The sequence below is a fragment of the Pygocentrus nattereri genome, chromosome 3, assembly GCF_015220715.1.
Source record: "Pygocentrus nattereri isolate fPygNat1 chromosome 3, fPygNat1.pri, whole genome shotgun sequence".
Classification (NCBI taxonomy): domain Eukaryota; kingdom Metazoa; phylum Chordata; class Actinopteri; order Characiformes; family Serrasalmidae; genus Pygocentrus; species Pygocentrus nattereri.
Genome location: NC_051213.1, coordinates 4,036,008 through 4,061,007, shown reverse-complemented (window position 1 = coordinate 4,061,007; position 25,000 = coordinate 4,036,008). Strand labels below are relative to the sequence as shown.

The following is a 25,000-nucleotide window of genomic DNA, read 5'->3' as shown; positions in this document are numbered from 1 at the left end:
GCCCCAAAAAGTCTAGAGCCCTGGTTTTGCAGTCGTGTTTCTGGCCCACTCTTAAAATTAGTGGCTCTTTAGTACAGAGAATGGTTCTAAATAGAGGCTCAGGCTTAAATGGTTCTTTCCATTGTGAAATGGACTGATGAAGAACGTGTTGTATTCAGCTCTTTATAGAACCTTTTTCAAAATGGTTCTATATAGTACCTGTATAACGGTTCTATGTAACACCTATATAACGGTTCTATATAGCACCTGTATAATGGTTCTATATAGCACATGTATAATGGTTCTATATAGCACCTATGTAATGGTTCTCTATAGCACCTATGTAATGGTTCTATATAGCACCTATATAATGGTTCTATATAGCACCTATATAACGGTTCTATATAACACCTATATAATGGTTCTATATAGCACCTATGTAATGGTTCTCTATAGCACCTATATAATGGTTCTATATAGCAGCTGTATAATGGTTCTATATAGCACCTATGTAATGGTTCTATATAGCACATGTATAATGGTTCTATATAGCACCTATGTAATGGTTCTCTATATCACCTATATAATGGTTCTATATAGCAGCTGTATAATGGTTCTATACAGCACCTATATAATGGTTCTATATAGCACCTATGTAATGGTTCTCTATAGCACCTATATAATGGTTCTACATAGCACCTATATAATGGTTCTATATAGCAGCTGTATAATGGTTCTATAGAGCACCTATATAATGGTTCTATATAGCACCTATGTAATGGTTCTCTACAGCACCTATATAATGGTTCTATATAGCATCTGTATAATGGTTCTATACAGCACCTATATAATAGTTCTATATAGCACCTATGTAATGGTTCTATATAGCACCTATGTAATGGTTCTATATAGCACCTATATAAGGGTTCTATATAGCACCTATTTAATGGTTCTATATAGCACCTATGTAATGGTTCTATATAGCACCTATGTAATGGTTCTATATAGCACCTATATAAGGGTTCTATATAGCACCTATTTAATGGTTCTATATAGCACCTATGTAATGGTTCTATATAGCACCTATATAAGGGTTCTATATAGCACCTATTTAATGGTTCTATATAGCACCTATGTAATGGTTCTATATAGCACCTATATAATGGTTCTATATAGCACCTATATAATGGTTCTATATAGCACCAAAAGCAGTTTTTTTTTTTACGATGTCCAGCTTCTAACAACTCAAGAACCTTTTTCGTTCAGGACACTTTTGTCCTTAAAATGTACCAAAAGGCTTTTGTCCCTTTTGTTCTGCTCATGAATGACCCCTCACTGTTACCCTCTAACAGTGGCCTTACAGTCCAATCTCAAAGCCCATTACCCTACTTCCTCCTCTAAAGCCCAAACCCAAAGGAAAGGGGGCACTCCAGCAGGACGGGGGTGTGGCTAGATACCAACACATTATGCAGGGATGTAGTTAGAAGCTTTAGAAAAGGTGGCCAGGTTAGAACCAGAGATTTTATTGTGGTGGCAATAAAAACGCTGCTGGGAAAAAAACGAAATAAAGTAGACCTGCTGCTAAAGAATTACGTAAAAATAATGCATCGTTTTTTCTTTGTACACAACAAAAAACTGCTTCATTTCCACACAAAGAGAATATTGCATCATCCCAATTAGCGACAAAAGTTAGCTGGAAAAGTTTTGTGTAGACAGGTCATGGAGGTTATTCATTTAGGCTGAGTCTAATGATTAGAAAGCTAGTCAGTCAGCACCGTGTGAGGGAAGCGAGAGCAGGCTGGCTGGGCTTTAGCACAAGCTTATTAGTTTTTTCGTTTTTTTACAGCACAATAAGACACAAGCAGTACTACTACTCAGTGCTGAATGTTCATAAGACACTATTAGAGACTGCTATACATCCAAAGGTGCTAAAAAATATGAGCCCTGTGTTTTTGAGAAAACGAGTGCATTTTTCTGTATAAAAACGAATCTTTAAAATGAATCATTTACAAACTACAAGTCTGCACAAAAGCTCCATAGTAACCCATTCATTTTGAACACGCTCAAGAGCGCCCTCTAGTGTCTGACAAACCTGGAAGATGTTATTTAGCAGCAGTTCTGCTCACTACATGTTCTCTGGTGTGGGTTCTTGTACAGGTTTCTTCCATTTGCAGAGCAACAGTGGTTTCAGTATTTCTGATTTCAGTACCTTCTTAGGAATTTGGATCAATCTCATGTCTCATATATACGATTGTATGCAAATGAGTAAACACCCTCGAACATACAGCATGCTGTTACATGTAAATAAGTCAACCTAGAGGATGTGTTCAACTCCTCGGGACCACCGGTGGTTCCAAAGCGCACTTGGTCATGTTCTTCATAACGTTCATATTCCATAAGCTCCATTCAGAAGCTGGGCGTCGTGTGAGGCTGTAGCTCTTCTCTCCAGTCTAATAGACGGTGATGTCATTTTAAACCCTTATAATAAAATAAGCTGAGCTCAGTTTGTTTTTCTACTGAAAGTCGACCCGTTTTTCCCCAAATCTGGGCTCTAAACTATAAACAGACGGCGTCTCTTCAGTGATCTGCTCTGGAAACATTTCTGATAATTTGAGGGTAAAATAAATAAATAAATAAATAAAAATAAATAAATACATTTATTTCATGCAGTTACTGAATAATTTACGATTCATAATTTAATGCCTTACAATTTGGTCAATGAAAATTCAGATGGACAAAGTGAAATATACCCACAAGCAAAAAGTTCACTTAAAACTAAGTACACTTAGAAAGTTTACAAAACCTTGCGTGATGGGGAGCGGGGAGGCGGACGCATGTGCTGAGATAACCTGGACAAATCCAGGGTCATAGTCATAACAGTCCAGGTTCAAGTAGCCAATATGGAGAGATCGCGGGGCAGACGTGACAGACAAACTAGAATTCAACACGAGCAGAACAGAACAAACACCACAGCAGATAACACCAACAACACAGACAGACATTCAAACGAAGCAAACAACAAAGACCAGCAAACACAGGGCTTAAATACACCAGGGCTGTTGAGGGACAGGTGGAAACACAGGTGGAGACAATCAAGGGACTCAGGAAACAAGGGGGCTGGACTAAAAACCAAAACAAACGCATATGGAGTGGGAGGAGCCAATCATGACACCTCGTTTGTATGAGGTCAGAGAGAACAGGCCGGCTGAGCTTTACCACAAGCTCGGTCCACAGGTAGAGGCCAGCCCACAACACGTCCAGGTATTCACTGATAAAAAGTGAACCAACACAGAGCAGCACTGCTGAGGAGACTCGGCACACGTTCTCCCTCCTGCCTGCTCCCCGGATTAGCCCATCACAGCGAGGAAAGCTGATTATTAAATCCAGCATCTTCACACTCTTAAAACCGACTGGTAACGACCCTGAGGGCAGGTTTTCATGGGTAACGCGTGACCTTTCACTCAGAGCAGGTAGGACGTTTATCTGGGGGCTGCTTTACGGTTGACTGTCTCACTGCCCACAGTTTGGGTGCCTTTGGTTCTGACATGGTTCTAAACAGGAACCCTATCCTGGAGATTCACTCTAAACTCCTCTTATTGGCAAGCATCGGCGGCTGCGTCTGAATAGCTGGTAACGCTTTATCTGGACGGGCCACTGTAGATTCTTTGTGAATGTTCGGTGTAGATTTAAGTAACACTCGACTGAAGTTCAGTGTGAACGAGTTTAGTAAATCTGATCCTGACCTTAAACCTAACCCTGACCCTAACCTCAAGGCAAAACCCACATCTACCCCTAACCCTAAACCCTAATCCTAATGTTGGTGATAATCTGCTGAGGATCACCAGGAAGTTGGTTAATGATTTGAGTAGCTGTAGAGCATCTGTAGGGGACCCTCCACATGAGGTGGGACCAACCAGTGGAATCAAACCTCCTTTCGTGGCTGTTTTCCTTCAGTTTTCCTGATCTGTAGACGGTGGCCTCAGTAAATCCACTGAGCTGACTAGCTGGAGGATCCACTAGGTGCCAAAGTAAAGCAGTGAGCCGTAATAAAGGCCTTATTTAGGAAGACGGGAAGTGGAGTGGAACCTGTTTACCTGCTATAACATCACTGTAATGCGTGACCTCAAGCGGTGCATTTGTAAAAATATAGACGGAATGAAATAAATCAAATCTACACATGTTTAAGAAATAATTGATCCTGTTATTGATCATTAACTTTGGATTTTACAGTCATTTCATGAACTTTTAAACTGTTGGCCATTGACAGCATTTGGCTGAAGCTCTTATTCAGAGCGACTTACACAGGGAGGCCAAGGTGGTGTTAGGAGTCTTGCCCAAGGACTTATAGGTGTAGTGTAGGGAGCTGCCCTGGTGGGGATTGAACCCCAGTCTACAGTGTAGAAGGCAGAGATGTTACCCACTACACTAGGCAGTCATTTAGTAATGAGCATGTCATAATAAAACTCTGCTTAAGGGAAAACTTACTGTACTTTCTGGCCACCATATTCCCACCGTGCCTCTGTTTGATTTCCAGGCTAACAGTGTAACACACCCCTCTGCACACACTGCGGCTCCCTGCTCCCTGCATAGTGAACTACATAGGGATTCAAATACTGGCCAACAGGGTGTAACACGGCTAGAAAACAGCCATGTGGGATTCAGACACGTCCACACTGGACAAATACAGCACTGTTTGGGTCAGTGTGTGATGTGCTGGTGCGAGTGGATCAGACACAGCAGTGCTGCTGGAGGTTTTAAACACTGTGTCCACTCACTGTCCACTCTATTAGACACTCCTACCTCGTCGGTCCACCTTGTAGATGTAAAGTCAGAGACGACAGCTCATCTGCTGCTGCACAGTTTGTGTTGGTCATCCTCTAGTTCTTCATCAGTGGTCACAGGACGCCGCCCACAGGATGCTGTTGGCTGGATATTTTTGGGTGGTGGACTATTCTCAGTCCAGCAGCGACACTGAGGTGTTTAAAAACTCCAGCAGCACTGCTGTGTCTGATCCACTCGTACTAGTGCAACACACACTAACACACCTCCACCACATCAGTGTTACTGCAGTGCTGAGAATGACCCACCACCCAAATAGTACCTGCTCTGTGAGGGTCCATGGGGGTCCTGACCACTGAAGAACAGGGTAACAGAGTATCAGAGAAACAGATGGACTACAGTCTGTAACTGTAGAACTACAGAGTGCAGCTATACAGTAAGTGGAGCTGATAAAGTGGACAATGAGTGTAGAAACAAGGAGGTGGTCCGGATGTTAGGCCTGATTGGTGTATATAGCTTTTTGAGAAGGGTTGGTGCTATTTAGAACTCTTTTTGCAACACGTTCTCCGTCAATGTTTTTCTCATGCAAATGATTCTTTGAGTTCTATGTAGAACCGCTCTCTTTACCAACGACCCCTGAAGAACCGTCTCTTTAAGGAATATCTGCAGCATATTTTACACTATTTTAAGCCACTGAAGATGACCCCAGTCTTCTGATGTGTCTGTCTAATGAGGTGGTCCGGTGCCGTATATGACAGAGATTAAAGCAGCTGGAGCGTGTAGGGGGTCTTGGTTTTATCTCCTTACCTCTCTCTTGGACATAAGCGAGGGTCACATCTGTTAAACGTGTGGACGGTGACGGCGGGGAGGCTGGCGGTTTTTATGAAGCAGGCGTAACCACAGCGGTCCTCACTGCCAGCGCAGGAGCGTCCAGATGGCAGGAGCCACTAGAACCATCCGAACAGCAAGCAGGCCCAGAAGTAAACCAACACTGTTAAATGCACACCATATGCTAGTGGGACGCACATTATACGGTCATTATACATATCGTGGAGGACTGGCCGCGGTCCGGCACATTTCAGCCGCCTCCAACATGTGGAGTCAGGAATTTGTATGCGACGTGAAGCGCTTTCATTTTTTATTCCCCTCAGATTGACCTGCTGCATAAATGCAGAAGCACATGGCCTTTATGAAAAATGTAATATAGCGATATACGTTAAACCCTTCAAGGCACAGGGTTTGTTCTGATTGGTCTACAGTGATGAAATTTTGCATACTTATACCTCAGATGAGCATCTGTCAGGACTCCATCCGGACCCCGTCTGCGCCTCTCTGATGTTTTGGTAACACTCGATAATAACAGGCACTATAAAAAATAGCAACCTCATAGGTTGTTAATGGTCACTAATAAGCACATATGCATTAATAACTGCTACCATCTGAGTTATTTACATCTCCTTAGTGTCATATATGTAATTAAATGTTTATTTTTGTCATTAATGTTTTACAATTAAGCATAATCAGTAATATAATATACCTTATGAGTCTACTCTAAAGCATGTGACTCTATACAGGCGGCGAATTAATAATTATTTATGTTTGTAAAAGTATATACCACTCAATAATGATTGATTATAGGCTTTAAGGAACACTAAGGGACAAAGTAAAGTAGATAATAACTACTTTATGATCATTGGAAACAGTATGAAAATCATTCATTCATAATTATTTTAAAATGCTTTATGCAAATAAGTGTAATTTTATTTTTTATTCATTTCTGAAGTAAGAGCAGCAAGGAACTAAACCATTATTAACACATATGTTTAATTAATGAACAATAACTCATGTTTATCAATGGTTAATCAATATTTTGGATTATCTGTATATCAAAGCAAATTGGTAAACATTTAAATTGTAGCAATGATATAATTAATAACTATAATAATAAATGTTGCTTGTTATAAAGTCTTGTTGATTTTTTATGTTTTTTTTTCACAGTAAATTATGTTTTTGTATACCAAAAGACTCAATATATTATGAGAACATATGGATAAAAACATTTAAAAAGGCTTTTATTTTTATTTAATAGAATTATAATGAGATGTACTTATTTATTCAATATATATATATATATAATTTATGTTTTTATGTTTATTATATTAAATATTATTGTATATATTATTTAATCTTATTTATTTTAGAATTTTTGGCGTATTTATTATTGTGTAGTAATATTTTCACCTCTCTTTTATTTACTGCTTTTATTTTTGTTGTTTTCTCTTCTTTTCTTATCCTGGCTTTTATTTATATTTTCCCCTGTAAAACTCTTTTGAGATGGAGTTCAAATATATGAAAGGTAAAGCATAAATGCAATGTATTATTTTTATTATTATTATCATTATTATTATTATTATTATTATTATTATTGGTAGTTGTAGTCTGGACGACAAGATAGTCATATGCAAAACTTTTAAGACGTTAAACCTCCTCTACATCCTGCCATTTTACTTCAAATTTTATTGCACAATTTCTATTTATTTCCATTTATAAATGTTATTTTCATTTACATTTTATTTATTTTTTTATTCATGTCTGATTTGCCTCAGCAGATAAATAGAAACTGCTTTTATTTTTTATGTAACAGATTTTTAATGAGATTTGCTTTTTTGTTCCATTTTTAATTAATATTATATATGTATTATTCATGTTTATTATATTAAATATTATTGTATGTATTATTTAATCTGATTTATTTTAGAATTATTTTATTATTATGTAGTATTTCCTCAGTTTCGCTTATTGGGGACAAACAAAGTCAATCATATTTTTTTGTTTTGTAATATTCCCAAGAGCGTTAAATTTATTGTATTAATACTTTTTTTATTATTTCCAATTTGTTAACCTCAGCAGATAAATAGAAGTTAGAACAAAGTACAGAAAATGTTTAGGTAATATTCAGGTATGTGAAGTTATTTTTACTTAGGAAATCGGGGAAACATGAAAACGACTGTAAACAGAATATATTGCAATATCTTTCTCAAAATAATTCTAAACTATTCCAAAATGTCTCTATGGGGGCTGCCTATAAGTTGGAGGCTAGACATCAGAATTTGAGATTGACAGGCTGTTAATAAAGACAAAGTGCCCTGGTGCTGCCTCCTCAGAGAGCCCTGCTTTAATACCGCCCCGCTTTCAGAGGGCACAAAAATCCATAATCTAATAATGCTGTATAAAAGGCCGTCTAAGGTTCTCCCCTCAGAATAAAGATCATTCACAGCTCCAATAATCCAGAAAGTCCCTCCTCCTTCTAGTCGTTAATTGTAAAATCAATCAAAACCATTTGCGCTCATTCTTGCTCTGTTCTTTGCCATATGGCCGGCCATAGAGACAAATTAGATGAAGAGGGAAATTTAATTAAGATTTAATATCTTTTCATGACATACATCAAACGGCCTGCCATAGTAACAACTTCAGTGAATCTTAACAGATTAGCCACTAGCATGCATTTGGCTATGTACGGTCGCGTGCAAACGTTTTGGCAAACCGGTCAAATAACTTTTACTTTGTTTTCTAAGTGAAAATAAGTCTATTCAAAGAACACATGGCACATTTGACTGCACAGAAACTGCTCATTTGCTCCATTTAACACATTGGGAGTGAAAATGGGACATAAAATGAGGCGTGTGCGGAAGTTATGATACATATTTATAAACCGTGGTTTGCTTTTTTTCCCCAAAATGTTAAACTCAGCAAATAAACAGACGCTTTTCAGTAAAAATTGGCAGAAAACTGCCACATTTAAGTTTGTTCCCTGTGGAGGATTTGTTAACCTACTTTCTTCTAAGCCCTATTGGAGCTGGATTAGTTTACCAGAGGACTTCCAGCAGGGTAACTTGTAAGGGACTTAGTTCTGGTTCATACTGGGTAAAGAATCTATGTAACGTTAAAGCCTGGACCTTTACTTCAGTGTTAGGGCCTTTACACAAAGACTTCATATTCAGACGTCAATAAAACCACAAAATAATATTGTAAATGATGATATCTTGCAATCTATTGTGATGTACAGTAAGACACATAAAAACACAGCATGGGCAGCACGATGGTCATCATCAGCCATACAGTCTCGGCTTACAGTAGACATTCAACCCAAATACTGAAGCACAACAACACAGTTAACATGTACACATTACTTCAACAAACAATGACATAAACAGCTTTTAAGTACTTTTTACAGGGATTGTTCACCTCCCATGAGCCTCCTCACATGGCCCTTCACATGGCCATGCCTCCAGAGCCTGTATAGCAGCATGGACCAATAGCTGGATGACAATGATAGCAAAATTTCACCTGTGGTATAAACTCACTGACCAATCACTCTTTAGTGTTGTCACGGTGACAACCAAGCTGACAGTTCTGCTCTGTCCCAGCAACTAGAACTTTTTCACGAAATTCGCAAATTTGCCCTCTGCTTCCTCGCAGATGCCGTTAGCATCTCCAAAAGCAGCTCGAGCTGAGTTACAACACTTGTTTCCAACTGCTGTACGAGGCGGTGAAGCTCTGTGTGGTTCTTTTATTTCTCTGAAATGGAAAGTATCCCACACAGTGCTGTACCCCACACAGTATTTTTGTCATTGGATTCTGCCTGTTTTTTTTTTTCCTTTTTTCTTTTTGCAGAGGAACCAACATGGAAAAATGATCGAAAACAAAACAATGTGTTGCCCGATGTGTTGATGCCAAAAACAGCGTCCAAATACTTTACATCCAGTTATGACCAGACAGAATAGCATTAGGCTGGCAAAGCAATCTCTCTTTTTTTTCTTTCAAATGTCACCCAACAGGACAGAAGCCATGCTGCCCTGTGAGAGGAACCTTCAGATTGCAGATGACAGTCCGGTTTCAGGCTCGAGGAGCTAAAAACAGGACTAAAGGAGCGGAGGCCGTTATTTAACATTATTAAGAGCTCCAATATTTGTGGTTAGCATTGTCTCCTGCTCACCAATGAACAGAAGTGTCATTGTTAATTACTAAGATTGATTATCACATTATGTGTCAGATTAACAGGTTCTGTGCAGGAACATTTGTTAACGTAATTGTTCCCTTAAGAGGAACAGCAGTGGTTTTGAGGTCCAACAGTGAACCTTAAATAAGTTTTTCTCAGTTTTCAACTTTTCATAATCTAATGTTTTAAAACAGAATTTCGCAATAAAAAGGCTGGACTTTTGAAATAGATGGCTCTTCATGGGTTCTTTAATAAAGACAACAGTTTCATATAGACCCAAGAACACCCAAAGAACCCTTTTCATGTTTAAATAGTTCTTTACATGGTGAAATGGTTCAGATTGATGGATAATGTGTTGTAGGGTTCTTGTTTCTATGTCCCAAATATTGTGTCTATATGCAGGACCTATCTGTTCTTCTCACAGAAGAATTCCATCTGATCTGTGGACCGACTGCATGATTCACGCATCACTTTTCTACATGCACATTTGCGAAATGTTCAGCGTTAGCTTCATCCGTTTGCTGTTCTTTATTATTTTCCTTGTATATAAACACTCAAGTGGGCGAAGAGCAGCACTTTTTGACTTTTTGACTTTTTTGAATAATCCTTTCCTGCCATCACAAAATTGGGAAAGGGAAGTAACACGACAAGTTGAAGCAGTTGTGTTGTAAAATGAACCGATCAAACAACCCCAGACGTGGTGCCAGGAGTGGATACCAGCTACCAGAGTTCAGTGGAAGTGAACCCTAGACCACTGATTACAGAAGGACTAGAGATCAGTTCTCTGGACTGCTCCCAGGCTCGTAAACAGCTTTCACACGTGACCAAGCGTACCAAACTCATAGAGCTCGCTCACTAGTGCTGGTCTGCTTTTACACACAAATATTCCATCAGAACTGTGGATTTGTCACTTTTCTGCTTGCAGGGTCCCAAAATCAGCAGCATTAGCTTCATCCGTTTGCTGCTTTTTATTATGTTCCTTGGATATAAACCCTCAAGTGGGTGAAGAGCAGCACTTTTTCACCATAAGAATTCTTTCCTGCCAACACAAATTTGGGAAAAGGAAGTAACATAATAAGTCAAAGCGGTCACATTACAAAATGAACCAATCAATCAACGCCAGACGCGGTGCCAGGAGTGGGTAGAGGGTAATGGAGTTTACTAGAACTGAACGCCAGACCACTGATTTCAGAAGGACCAGAGATCAGCTTTCTGGACCGCTCCCAGGCTAAAAACCAGCTTTCACACTTGACCAAACGTACCAAACTCGCAAAGCTCGCTCTCTACCCCCCATGTGTGGTGCCAGGAGCGGACAGCAGGTACCAGAGTTTACTAGAATTGAACCCCCACCCCAAATCATTGACCACTGATTTCAGAAGGACCAGAGATCGGCTCTCTGGACCGCTCCTAGGCTGGAAAACAGCTTTCAAACTTGACCAAAGTTACCAAACTCACAGAGCAAACGGTCCTGGGTCAAGAAAAAACAACTCTTGTGTGAAAACATCCGTAGTAGACATGTAAAAACTACTGAAACTCCCCATGTAAAACCAGTCCAGTTTGAATAGGACTATAGGAAACCAATAACACGTGCCATTTCACCACAGGCACCCAAACTTTTGCACATGACCGTAGCTCGCCGTTAGCCAGCACAGGTTACAGTGATAGATAAAGGAAGAGACGTTGGAGAGCGAGGAAAGAGAGAGGGATGTTGCTCTTTGTCACGGCACTCTCTCCCTGTGGAACAGCCGTGTAGGACCCTTCGCTTTGGAGAACGTAGCGGAGGAGAGGGATCGGTTTGAGAATGAGCCGTGACAGGCCAATCCTGCTGCTGAGCGGAATGGGAAGTGAAGAGTGTGCCACTGTTTTGTCACTGCAGCCTTGAAACCTGCTCTCCTATACAGAAATATGCTTTTATTACTCTGAGTGCCTCCTTAACTGCGTTGAGTAGGTCTGAGCATGTGTGGTGCCACTCCAGCATCTATAGCCACTTGACAGCAGCATTTACATCCACTTCACATCATGAGCCAAATATATCCTGTACAGCCTGTTAGCTTCTCAACGTATCACCCACCCTTTACAAGTCCGCAAGGAATTCCTCTGCACAAGAGTGCTACAACTTTCAAGTGCACGTTTCGACAGCTAATGGAAACCATTTAGCATGATTATACTGGCACAGTGCTAACTGGTGCCCTTCATTTGTTTCATTTACAGTCAAATCAGCTGAGTTATACAGCTTCTGCTCTTTCCAGGAGACTCACTTTCAGCTCCTCAAAGAATCTTCAGACTCGCCTCTGAAGCTCAGTCTGAGAATCTGGTTAGATTTTCTGAAGTAATCAAACCCATTCAGTGGTGCTGAGGTCTGGACTCTGGGGTGGTCAGTCCATTGTCCAGCTTCTTTGTTTGATGTGTCTGTCTCCTTTTCTCAGTGAGGTTCTTCTTGATCAGCTACACGTCCTTTCAGACCCACAGCGCTGAGTGGTCTCCTCACAGTGGAAGGATGGACAGGAACACCTGATGTTTTCAGATCTGAAGCAGCTTGATGTTCTCCTCTCTCTCACAGATCAAAGCTTTCAGTGCTGTTTATCTTTAGTCCATGTGTAAAGGGTGAAGTACTGTATATACATAAATCTGAGGCAAAAGTATGACCACAGGCCTCAGCCTTCTCCACTGTTTAGCATCATACAACAGTGTCATTTACACATTTCTTTCAATATAGACTTAATTTTGCGGAACCTCAGACTTGCACAAATTAAACAATCCAGTACATATATATATATATATATATACACACACTATATTGCCAAAAGTCTTCACTCACCCATCCAAATCATTGAATTCAGGTGTTCCAGTCACTACCATGGCCACAGGTGTATAAAGCCGAGCCCCTAGGCCTGCAGACTGCTTCTACAGACATTAGTGAAAGAATGGGTCGCTCTCAGGAGCTCAGTGAATTCCAGTTTACTGTGTGTATGTATAATCAATACTCCATGTGCAGTGCGAGTAAAATATCCCTATAGTGTAAACATTGTTTGCTCTTTTGTTTATAATGTTTATTTTTGATTGTATAATTTTATTTTTAGTCTTAATATATATATAAAACAAGTAACAAGACACTGTGTATACTCATAATAGTTGGTTTACAGGAGAAAGAGATTCCGTTCTAAGGGTTTCTGGAGCGTTTCCATCGGTCCATTCGTCATGAAATTTTAATGATTTTAATGGTGTTCAAATAATGTAGATACACATTAGATACACATTTGATTTTGGACGACAATGACACATCCCTGTATGTCTGAGGCTCATTATTGTCAAATAAAATCCCCTTTAAAACACATGGAACATTTTTTTTTCCAAAATCCATCAAAGCAAATTATGTGGAAATGTCATTTTGTGGTTTATTGAAAAAAAGGGAAGAAATGCAAACACATCAATAAAGTCGATGTCGAGTCTCTGAGGATTCAGTATTTTCTGCATGTATTGAATTTAAATCATTTAAGCTTTATTGACTGTAAGCCTGCTGACCCTCATTAGACCATTGTAGTTTTACTCTACCGTGCAGGAACGTTTAAAACACCATGCTCATCCATACGTAGCGCGTCTGCTGTCTGGAAGCGGTCCTGCTGAACGCCCACTGCTCTGTAATTCCAGGACTTAACGGGATTAAGTTGCAGATGTAAAACTTCAAATCAAACCGATCCGCAGCAGCAAATGACTTTGGATCAAAGCACTTAAAGGGAGCCGTGTCCTGGAGAGGATTCGGTGAGGGCTTTTTAATACGGCGCGCTGACCCAGACCTCCGTCTGCACAGATGAAGACGGACTGCCACACAAGCTCTTATGCGCCTTATTGATTTTACATCTGTTTACCGCGTGATAATCGTCTGCCGCAGTCTCCTCTGCATGCAGCTGGACTTACCGGATCCGTGTTGGAGTAGCAGGCGTCTCCCGGGGCGGAGCAGCAGAGCAGAGCTGCCGAGAGAGTCGGAGCTAACGCACCGGCAAAGCAGCACACTTCAGCACTTCGAATCACTCAGAATAAGGACTTTACCTGCACACTGTGGAGCATCATTTGGTCTCTTCCCTTTAAAGCGGCTGCTGAAAACTTTTGTTAACACTAAATTCTAACGCACCCTCTCAGGAAAGGTGCTTTAAGCTGAAGGTGCTGAAATTGAATCCTCCTGTCATGTTGAGGGTCAGATTGACCCATTCCAAAGTTTAAAAACACAGGAAAAAAATCCATTAATTACTTTTGGAGCATGAAAGCTGAACATAACGGAAGGATTTGGCATTAATATGGAGTTGCAGCTCTAACAGCTTCCACTCTTCTGGGAAGCTTCCTACAGATTTTGGAGACGGTGTGTGGAAATTCCTGCCCATTCATCCAGAAGAGCATTTGTGAGGTCAGACACTGATGTTGGGCGAGAGGGTCTGGCTCACAGTCTCTGTTCTAGCTCATCCCAAAGGTGTTGGATGGACTCTGTGAGGGTCAAGTTCTTCCACACCAAACTCACCAAGACATGCCAGCTTGAATTTGTTGGATCCAAATGAAGCCCATGGCTGTTTCTTTTCTTTCAATTATGAACACTGATGCTGATAGCGCCCTCTAGTGGAGAAACCTCAGACTGCTAGACAGGAGTTCCAAAGCCGCACCCACACGATTTACATATTTAAAACAAAAAAACTTTGTTTAGTGTCTCTAATAACTGTGCAGTTACACATGAATACCATAAGTATGTTGTGCATAATCACTGTGGAATAACAATCACATAATTAATGCCATTCTGTAATTACACTGTAATTACATAACAATTACACAGGAACTTTCCTGCAGTGCAGTGTTAGTTACACGTTAGAATAAGTGGACGGTGCCTGTGTAGTTACTATGTAGGTACTGTGTAATAATGGAGTGGTAATCTAGATACACTTTACACACTTGTGTAATTTCACGAGGCAGCAAGAGTGAAAGGGAAGGTCTACAAGACAGCAGTGCGTCCTGCTATGATGTTTGGTTTGGAGACTGTGGCTCTGTCTAAAAGACAGGAGGCTGAGCTGGAGGTGGCGGAGATGAAGATGCTGAGATTTTCGTTGGGAGTGACAAGATTAGAAATGAGCAGATCAGAGGAACAGTGAAGGTGGAGCAGTTTGGAGATAAAGCCAGAGAGGCCAGGTTGAGATGGTTTGGACATGTGTTGAGGAGGAATAGTGGATATATTGGGCAAAGAATGTTGGAGATGGAGCTGCCGGGTAGAAGGAGAAGAGGTAGACCTCAGAGAAGGTTTATGGATGTAGTGAAGGTGGACATGGAGATGGTTGGTGTGAAAGTAGAGGAGGCAGTGGATAGGGCAAGATGGAGGCAGATGATCCGCTGTGGCGACCCCTAAAGGGGGCACCCGAAAGAAGAAGAAAGAAGTAATTTCACGAGGCAAAACTGAAGTTGATACACGTGTTATTACATAAAGTCTACTTCTGTAATCCGTTTGTAACAGTGACTAAATCATTAGTCGTTACAGTGTTGTTGCATATGCTGTTCACATGTAACTACACAGTTATTAGAGGCACTGAATATAAAGTGGGACCTCCTATTTTCCATCGCCTTAGCAGAATCAGAAGAACGTAGCTTTAGATGTCTTTGGGAAACTATGAATCATTATAATTTCATACGTTTTAACAGTTAAAACTTTTAATGTTAGTATTGTTTGAAAGCTGTTTAGATTGAATCCCCTCGTTCTCTCAATTATCTTTCTCTATGACAATGATCACCTAGAAGCTTCATCAGCATTAATACATGAATAAACAAAATCGTAAATAAACTGAGAGTTTTCACTTTGATGCATCTCTAATATCCACCTTTTCAGCCTGCAGCAGTTTAGCTCCACCCAGTTTCAGGATTAAACAGCTTTATGACTGAGGCAGCCAATCAGAACAGAGCTAATTTGCATACATTAGTATCAGTAACAAAAACAGCCCGTGTAGTTCTAATGGATAAATAGATGTTGGGAAATTTGAATTATGAGGTTTGGTCGAATGTCATAAAGAAGCCTTTGATGAAAGAGTTATTTCCATCATGAAAGGGTTCTTCAGATTGATTACTGTGCTATAGCTGGTACTATATACAACATCTTTGAAATGGGTTCTATGTAGCACCCAAAAGAGTTCTGCAATAGGTATGATGTCAAGCTTGTAACTATAGAAGAACCTTTTTGGGTGCGGTATAGAACCCTTTTTGGAAAGGCTCTATACAGAAACATGTGGAGCACATTCTCAATCAATCTTGAGAACCTTTTCATGATGCAAAGAACTCTAATCATAGAAAGGCTTCTTTGACTGCTCGTGGTTCTACATAGAACCGTTGTCTTTGTTAGAGAGCTTTTGAAGAACCATCGTTTTCAGGAGTGTACCATACATCCGTGCTCAGTACTCTCAGTACTGTACTCAGTACTGAGTACTGATGTGTGGTTAAGTATCTAAAGAAACATTAAGTTTTACGGTACTTTTACAGTAAAAATACTTTTTTTGGCTACAGACTTTATATAATAGTATATTTACAGCAGACTGACTGCTGCTAAGACTGTTTTTGGTGGACGAGTTTCACAAGTGAGAAAAAAGAGAGGAGAAATGTTGAATATGGGCTGTTTAGAGTAATTCTGGGTGTAATTAACCTCCTCCATCTCTGAAAGTGAGACCAGGTTTAAAGACCAGGTGGCCATCATATCTTCTTCTCAGACTCGTTTGCATTGTTTTTTTACTCTCTCAGTTTATTCGGTTTAACACTTCCACCTGCTAAGCCTCCCCTCCTCCCTCCCTCCTTCCTTCCTCGGCGCTGTTTGTTTGTTTCCGCTCTGCCTCTGTAGCCCTGATCCCGTACGCACCGTTCTCGTTCTCTTTCTCTGTTTTGCTTATGCTCTCCTCTCTCTCTCCCCCGAGACCCGTCTTGTTTATTTTGCCATCTTGCACATCTTTCTCTCCGCGCCGCAGCCGCGGTAATCTCTCTTTCAAATATTTGTTTCTTCCGTCTGAGGCGTCGTCTCCTTCTTCCTCTTCTTCTCCTTCCTCCTCTTCTTCTTCCTCATGGCCGCTTCCTCGACATCCCGGCAATCTTAACTGAGCCGCAGCCACTTTTACACTTGCCACCTTCAATACAAATCTATTCCAACCTTTTCCCCCTCAGCTCCCGGAGCCGTAATTTTGCTCCGGAGGAAGAGAAGAAAAATCCCGAAATTACTTGTGGGTCTTCGGAGCCGGTCGGCACATTTCCCTCCCATCCCACCCCAAAACAGACCGGATTTTTTCTTTTTCTTTTTTTTCCCGCTTGTTTCTTGTCACACTCGGCGGCTGGTGAAAAAAGCGGATGATGGATTGCCAGGAGACGCGTGCAGCTCCGGAAAGTAATTACCAACTTTGCCTCAGGGTGGAAATTTAGGAGATAAGCCCTTTCTGGATGGTCCAGGTGGACGCAGATGAGACACAGAGTGAAGGTCAGGATGCTGCTCCTCCACCAGAGCTGCGCTATTATAATGAGGCCACCAGGTATACGGCTATCATTTCAATGACACCAGCAAAACAACACGGGGAAAAACAGTCACCACTCCAAGAGGAAGAGCTCCTACTCCGACTGCAGCTGGAGGTGGTTAGGAAGACCTGAAACAGCAGCCTTGTTATTTCAGGGCTTATTACTGAGTTGACTACTATTGATATTTATCCATTATAATAACCTTTAACTACTAAAAGACTAATGTGTAATTTCTGTAGTTGAATGTTTTGGCTGTCCAAATTTTAAAACAATGAACCTCAACAAAAATGAACTTTAGTTTTCAGAGTCTGTAATAAAACTTTCACTGTAAAAGATCCATAAAACTTCACGTTTTTTATCTTAGGCACTTTCCTTTTCCATACGTCAGTGCTGAGTACTCTCCGTGCTGTAATCGGTGCAGTACGCTCTTAAAATAGTTCCTCAAGCAGTCTTTAGTGAAGAAAGTGTTTCTGGAGCGTGGTTGGGATAGTGTAGTGGTTAACACCTCTGCCTTGTACACTGTACAAGGCAAGAAATGGATCTAGAACCCTCAACACTCAAAGAACCCTTTGCTTGATTAAAAGGTTTGTTGCATCATGAAAGGGTTCTTCAGCTGGCTGGTAGATGGTTTTTGAAAAGGGTTCTATATAGCACCCAAAAGAGTTCTGCTATAGGTACAACATCAAGCCTGTAAAAATAGCAGACCCTTTTTGGTGCTACCTAGAACCCTTCTCGAAAAGGATCTATATTGAGACATCTACAGCATGTTCTCAAACTATCTGAAGAACCATCCCATGATGCAAAGAACTCTTCAACCATGCAAAGGGTTCTTTGAAACCATTTTCTCTATGAAAGAACCCTTTGCAGAAGAACCATCCTTTTTAGGGTGTAGCTCCGCCCACTCGCTGCTCAGCCGGCAGTTCGTTCTCCAGCTCCTTACACTAAATTCCCAAACTGTCGTCTCCACTGAGCTTTTCTGTGTTTTATTGGGTCAGTTTTACGGCTCAGTCTGATTCGGTCCGACTCTGAAGATCAGACACGTCTGGCGAATGGTGTTGGGTTCATTTCTGGCTGATTCCAGGTTGTTCAGCTGTTCTTCTGTCACAGCTGCCGACTGAAAAGCTGCTCAGTGGAGACGACAGTTTGGGAATTTAGTGTCGTCTCGTCTTCAGAGTCGGACCAAATCGGCTGCCGGTCAGATGTGGTCTTAACAGCGTCCGTTTTCTGTTTGTGTCAAAGTGAGAAGTAAAAACGTTCAGATGGCTCGAGCGTCTCCTACAGCTGTCTGAGTGGTTGCTTAGCAACAGCATCTCAGCAGAGAGATACAGCGTTTGTGAAGAAGCCGTGATGGTGAAATAACAGCACCATTAGAATGCTGCTCAACCAATCAGCTCGCGTGTTCTGAACTCACTGTTGCATAATACGTGTTAAACATGCACGTCTTTCAAAAAAGGAAAAGTAAACATTATTTGTAACAGACTGAAAGGTTAGCTCCAACATTTGTTGTAAAACTTGCTATAAATCTGGGAAAATTATGCAAACACTGTTAATTCAATATAATTTTACACACTGATGGTTCGCCAATGGTTCCTTAATAAAGAAAATGGTTCGATATGGCACCAAAAGTGGTTCTTCTGTTGTATACACTATTAAAAAGATGGTTCTTTGAGGTTTCTTTAATAAAATAAAAGGTTCTGTGTGCAACCATGAACCATTTGGTTGATTAAAGAGTTCTTTGCAGCATGACATGGCTCTTCATAATGATGGAGGATGTGCTTTATATGGTTCTGTATAGAACCTTTTTGAAAGGTAAGATGATCTTTTATTAGTCCCACATGGGAAGTCTTTTTGATGGTATAGAGAACCACTTTCTTTATTGAAGACCCCTTGAAGAGCTGTAATGTATAAGCATATGTTGTTTAAATCACCAGCTTTCCAACCTGAATTCTGTGTTGAATGTATGATGGTGGGATATGGATTTTTGGGATTACATCAGTGTGTTAAAATCAACCCCCTACCCCCCAACCCCACCCCCCCCATGTGGAGGCTGTACTTTAGCCTGGCTGGATCTCACTGTGAGCCGTTTATATGCAGTTCTACATGATAGACGCTGAGAGAGAGAGACTATAACAATATAGGGTGATATAATAATCTTCAGGGTGAATCTGCAGAAACATCCGTCTGATTGCAGTACAAATCCACAGATGACGTTGCTATGGTGATACGAGAAGTTGACCCAAAGCAAGTTGTACTTGAACCTGTTTAACTACATGAAAAGCACTGTTATATTGCCCCACTGGGCTCCCCTACGCATTAAAGAGTGAAGGGGTTAATTGGCAGATCCTGCTGTAAACAGGGGAGCCGTCATATATGGCAAGGCCAGCCGGTGGAAGACTTCAGCTGGTGGATGACTGTGAGATGGAGGACAGATCTCTCTACCAGGCTGGGTTAATTACGTCCCGTCAACCTCCGGGAGGAATGCTGAAAAATTAACTGTCAGCACAACATGTGGTTGGGGCTGTGTGGGTGGGTTGTGGATTCCTACCTGCCCCCATTTCCCATTTTCCCTTCTCCTCGGTGTCTTTTAGCCCTCCACTGCAGTTCATTCGGTAATGTAGGTGTGTTTTGACAACATAATTGCAGGAGAAAGGTGCTCGTTAAGCTCGTTAAGTAACTTCTGACAAGGCAGTTTTGACATAATCAAAGGAACACATTATTATGTATGTAAACATGCTCTGAATAGAAACATTGAACCGCTTTCTAGGGATGTTCTGCTCCTATTTCCCTTTTTCATTGCATTCATCTTCTCTGTTCTTGTCTTTCTGTGTGTGCAGGCGGTTCATTACCATCTGTGACTCACACACACACACACACACACACACACACACACACACACACACACACACACACACACACACACACACACACACACACACTCATACACTAATCTGTTCAGTCCTCTGCACCATTCATTTATTTAATTTGCAGTATAATTATAATATCAAGTTAGTCATTTTTCATTGTCAGGAAAAATAGCAGAAAGCATTAAATATATATTTAATAGAAAATTATACAGAAGCCTCAGTAATTAAATATAAAATCAACATTTTCAGTATTTAGTGTGTCACTCTTTCTCTTTATACCAGGTTCCACTCTTTTCAGGAGACTTTCAGTTCCGCAAAGAATCTGCAGACGAACCTCCAAAGTTCAGTCTTAGAAGCTGGTTGATGATTTTCTTAAAATGAATAGTTTGTACTTATTGACATGTTTTTGACTCTGACTTTTGACGTTTCACTCACTACAACAAGTTCTACAGTTTAACCCCTTAAATAGCCAGGGCCAAGTTGCACTTCTATATCCTAAGAATAGCTCAAACAATTTGCATCGAAGTCTCTGTAGTTACTAAAAAATGCACCTTATACACAATATTTCCAAAAGCATTTGGTCGTCTGGCTTCACATGCATATGAAATTGACTGAGATCCCATTCGTAATCCATAGGGTTTAGTATGATGTCGACCCACCCTTTGCAGCTATAACAGCTTCAGCTCTTCTGGGAAGGCTTTCCACAAGGGTTAGGAGTGTTTATGGGAATTTCTGACCGTTCTTCCAGAAGCACATTTGTGAGGTCAGACACTGATGTTGGACGAGAAGGCCTGGCTCACAGTCTCCACTCTAATTCATCCCAAAGGTGTTCTATGGGGTTGAGGTCAGGACTCTGTGCAGGCCAGTCAAGTTCTTCCACACCAAACTGGCTCATCCGTGTCTTTATGGACCTGCTTTGTGCACTGGTGTGCAGTCATGTTGGAACAGGAAGGGGCCGTCCCCAAACTGTTCCTACAAAGTTGGGAGTGTGAAATTGTCCAGAATCTCTTGGTGCTGAAGCTTTAAGAGTTCCTTTCACTGGAACAAAGAGCCGAGCCCAACTCCTGAAAAACAGCCCCACACCATGATCCCCCCTCCACCAAACTTTACACTCGGCACAATGCAGTCAGACAAGTACCGTCTCCTGGCAACCGCCAAACCCAGACTCGTCCACCGGTATTGCTAGACGGAGAAGCGTGATTGGTCACTCCAGAGAACACGTCTCCACTGCTCTAGAGTCCAGTGGTGGCACTTTACACCACTGCATTCCACGCTTTGCATTGTGCTTGGTGATGTAAGGCTTGGATGCAGCTGCTCGGCCATGGAAACCCATTCCATGAAGCTCTCTACGCTGTTCTTGAGCTGATCTGAAGGCCACATGAAGTTTGGAGGTCTGTAGTGATTGATTCTGCAGAAAGTTGGTGACCTCTGCGCACTATGCCCCTCAGCATCCGCTGACCCCGCTCTGTCATTTTACGTGGCCGACCACTTCGTGAGATGCTCTTTTTATACCCAATCATGTTACTGACCTGTTGCCAATTTACCACCAAGTTTGTTTTTTAGCATTACTCAACTTTGCCAGCTTTTTTTGCCCCTGTCCCAACTTTTTTGGAACATGCTGTTGGCATCAAATTCAAAATGAGCAATTTTTTTTTAAAAACAATAAAATTTCTCAGTTTCAACATTTGATATGCTGTCTATATGTAGTATTCACATTTATAAATATGGTTTACATGATTTGCATCCTAATTTTATTTACACTTTGCCAGTGGTGGACGAAGTACAGAAACCATGTACTTGGGTTAAGGTAGAGATACCCAAGGTAATACATTACTACACAATACATCCAGTTAAAGTAGAAGTTCCTCCTTTTAGACCTCCACTTGAGTAAAAGTACTGAAGTGTTTATACTTAAGTATCAAAAGTAAAAGTACTAAAAGAGTAATTAACTTTACTTAGTTCCAAGTTTAAGTTGAATAAAAACTGGCTTTAAACTCAGGATCACAGATGAGCTCCTTTACTATGTTGATCTGTAGGCGTCTGTTCATAAACATAAACCAGCCCAAACTCATTTACTATAAAATGAAATGGTGTTTGTAGAAATTCAGAAAAAAGCCGCGTCAGTCTCGACTGCATATGTGGACATATTTCTATATTGAGCTCTATTTACACAAAGTTAGGTTAGTTCATCATTTATGTTGAACAGACTCTCCCAAAGTTTTACGCTGCTGCGCTGACGTTGAACCGCGTGCTGCACTGGGTCGGTATGACCAACAGGTCAAAACCAGCTCTAAACAAAGTGACCGCTGGGCCCTGATTGGTGCTCTGGCTTTGCGCTTCTTTCGTTTTGACATGTTACGTTTTTATACACACAGAAACCAAAAGGAACGACAGATTTCTCAAAATGTAGGAGGAAAAAGTCGGATATTAGACTCTGAAATGTGGTGGAGTGAAAGGAAAAAGACGCCCAGAACGGAGAAACTTCAGTACAGATACACCAAAAATACTAAAGTACAGAAACTAATTACATTTACTCAGATACTCAGTTACTCAGTTACTCAGATACTCAATTACTCAGTTACTGTCCACCGCTGAAAAATTGCCCCAATTGTCCCAACTTAGAAATGGGGTTGTACCCAGGACCCAACAGGCTCAGCTCAGCTGTTTAGTAGAAAATACTATCCAGTTTTTAGTCTACATGAAAACACGCTGCCTGTGCCTTCACAGAAGCATCAGCACTGATTGAAATTGACTCTAATGATTTGACATCATATTAACATCTGTCTCTAGATCAAAACTGTCCACACAGACGGCGACATACCAAAGAGATAACGTTACAGTTTCAGCCCAACCCTGAAAACACGCATAAATACGGCTTAGACTGTGTTTAACAGTGCAGGAGGACTCAGGAGCAGATCTGAGCTGAGAAAATGCCCCGTATTGTATTACAGGTCTATGTGTGTGTGTGTGTGCGTGTGTGTGTGTGTGTGTTTCTGCGTGGTCAGCTGCAGTGTGCTTATAGCTGGGGCATATGATTTTGTCATCATTTCTCTGCTGTAATGGACTAATGGAGTAATATCCCTTTACACCACCAACAAGAAACTACTTATTTTCTGCCGTCACTTCTTCTGCACAGACATCCCTGCAGAGGGTCTCGGGAGGCTGGAGTGGGGATTTCAGGACTATTTAATTGTAACTGCTATAAAACAATAACAGGAAAATATACTCTGCGCTAAGACCCCTGTGTGTGTTTACAGGGTGGAGTTATTGTGTTATTGGAGGTGTGTTTTTTTGTTGTATTGTAATCTTCTGGAGGCAGATTTACTAGAGCTGTGGTTACACTACATGACTTTTACCCCAGTTTTTGAGTCCGAGTTGGTCGATTCCAGTCTGCGGATTTTTGAGTCGGTCCAAGTCGACAGTTGGAGAGGGGCGCAGACCGATTTTTGCCCCCTCGATCGAGTTTCAGCCCCTGTTTATCAAGCATGTTTGATTTTTTCTGAAATCTGAATGGATTCCTGCAACAACCAATCAAAACAGAGAGAGTGAAGGAAGAAAATATAGCAAGTAAAACAAAGAGAAGTTGTGAAAAGTCTCTGACATGTGGAGCGAAGCTTTTTATGTGTTGAGTTAAAGACATAATAAAGTAGAGCATGAGAGTTCGCGTAGTTCAAAGCATGAAAGTAGTATGTGATCCCTAATCGTTTAGTGCCTGATCCCCAATATTTCAGTCATATTATAATTTGCAAAAACCAGTCGGACAGTGTGAGATACCCAGTCTTTATATCACCTGTTAAGACTTTAAAAGTCATATATTGTACCCAAGGCTTAACCCTCTATTTCATGATGTTTCCTCAGGGCAACAAACTAATTTCCCTCACTTTACAATAATATTATTCATATTTAAAGACAGCAGTATGGTTAACAAAAAGGGAAGCGTTTCAGTAAGACAAATAAAAAGCATGTGCTTAGTCATACTGTCTCTTAGTGGACACATTTAATCCTCATTTTGACCATTCAGTATCTTTTTTTTTTAGTTATTGGAATTTGCAGAAATATCTTTGTTGCCTAGAAGCAACATTGTGCGACAGTGGAATGGATTTAGCCAATCACAAGCCAGATCTCACCACTTCAGGGAACATGGCTCTATATAATTTCTTCCTATTGTTGCCAAATGTTGCCTCAAGGCAACAAACTCCAAAAGACCCCTGTACACATTATTTTAAAATACTTTGGTATTTAATAATTGGGTAAGAAAAATAAATCTAGTACCATTTTGAGCAAGAAAAGTGAATTGAATATTCATATTTTTGAATTGCTCTCTTAATACATGCAGTAGAGGGTTAAGAAAGGTGCAAATTACAGATAGTCTACTATCTAACGCTTATTTCGATATTTAGCCGATTATTTCCTTAGACGCGCCATGCAAATGAGCACAGATACAATTTCACAAGTGACATATGACCAGGCAAACATTACCGCATGTCTGGCTCAGGTGCTTTTTGTGTGGACACCTGTTTCCACCCTGTAGGGAAAAGTAAAATACTTTTCTTGGTCTGTTTCAGGTTTAAACTGTGACTCATTTGGTTAAAATAATGACTAATTTTCTCAATATTCTGACTTAATCTGTCGAAATAGCAGCAAAGTAGATGAAAAAGGTTTGTGTGATTATTTTAATACAGATGACTGTTATAAAATAAGACGTTAAAATGTGGGAATAAGTGCTTATTTTGACTTTCTGTTTTAAAACGTCTTCATTTCAAGCTGAAGTCGAGTTCGCTGCCGAGGGTTTTTGGAATTTCGCTGTTTAATTTTACTAAAGCCAAAGGAAGACAAGCTGCTGTCATTCCGGTGAACCATTTACTGAACC

At 40.7% G+C, this 25,000-nt stretch overlaps 1 protein-coding gene across 6 annotated transcripts in view; it reads left to right on the top strand.

Moving 5' to 3' along the window:
• Window positions 1-25,000, top strand: part of ntng1a (netrin g1a) — a 234,467-nt gene that overhangs the window by 156,529 nt on the left and 52,938 nt on the right. The window lies entirely within an intron of this gene.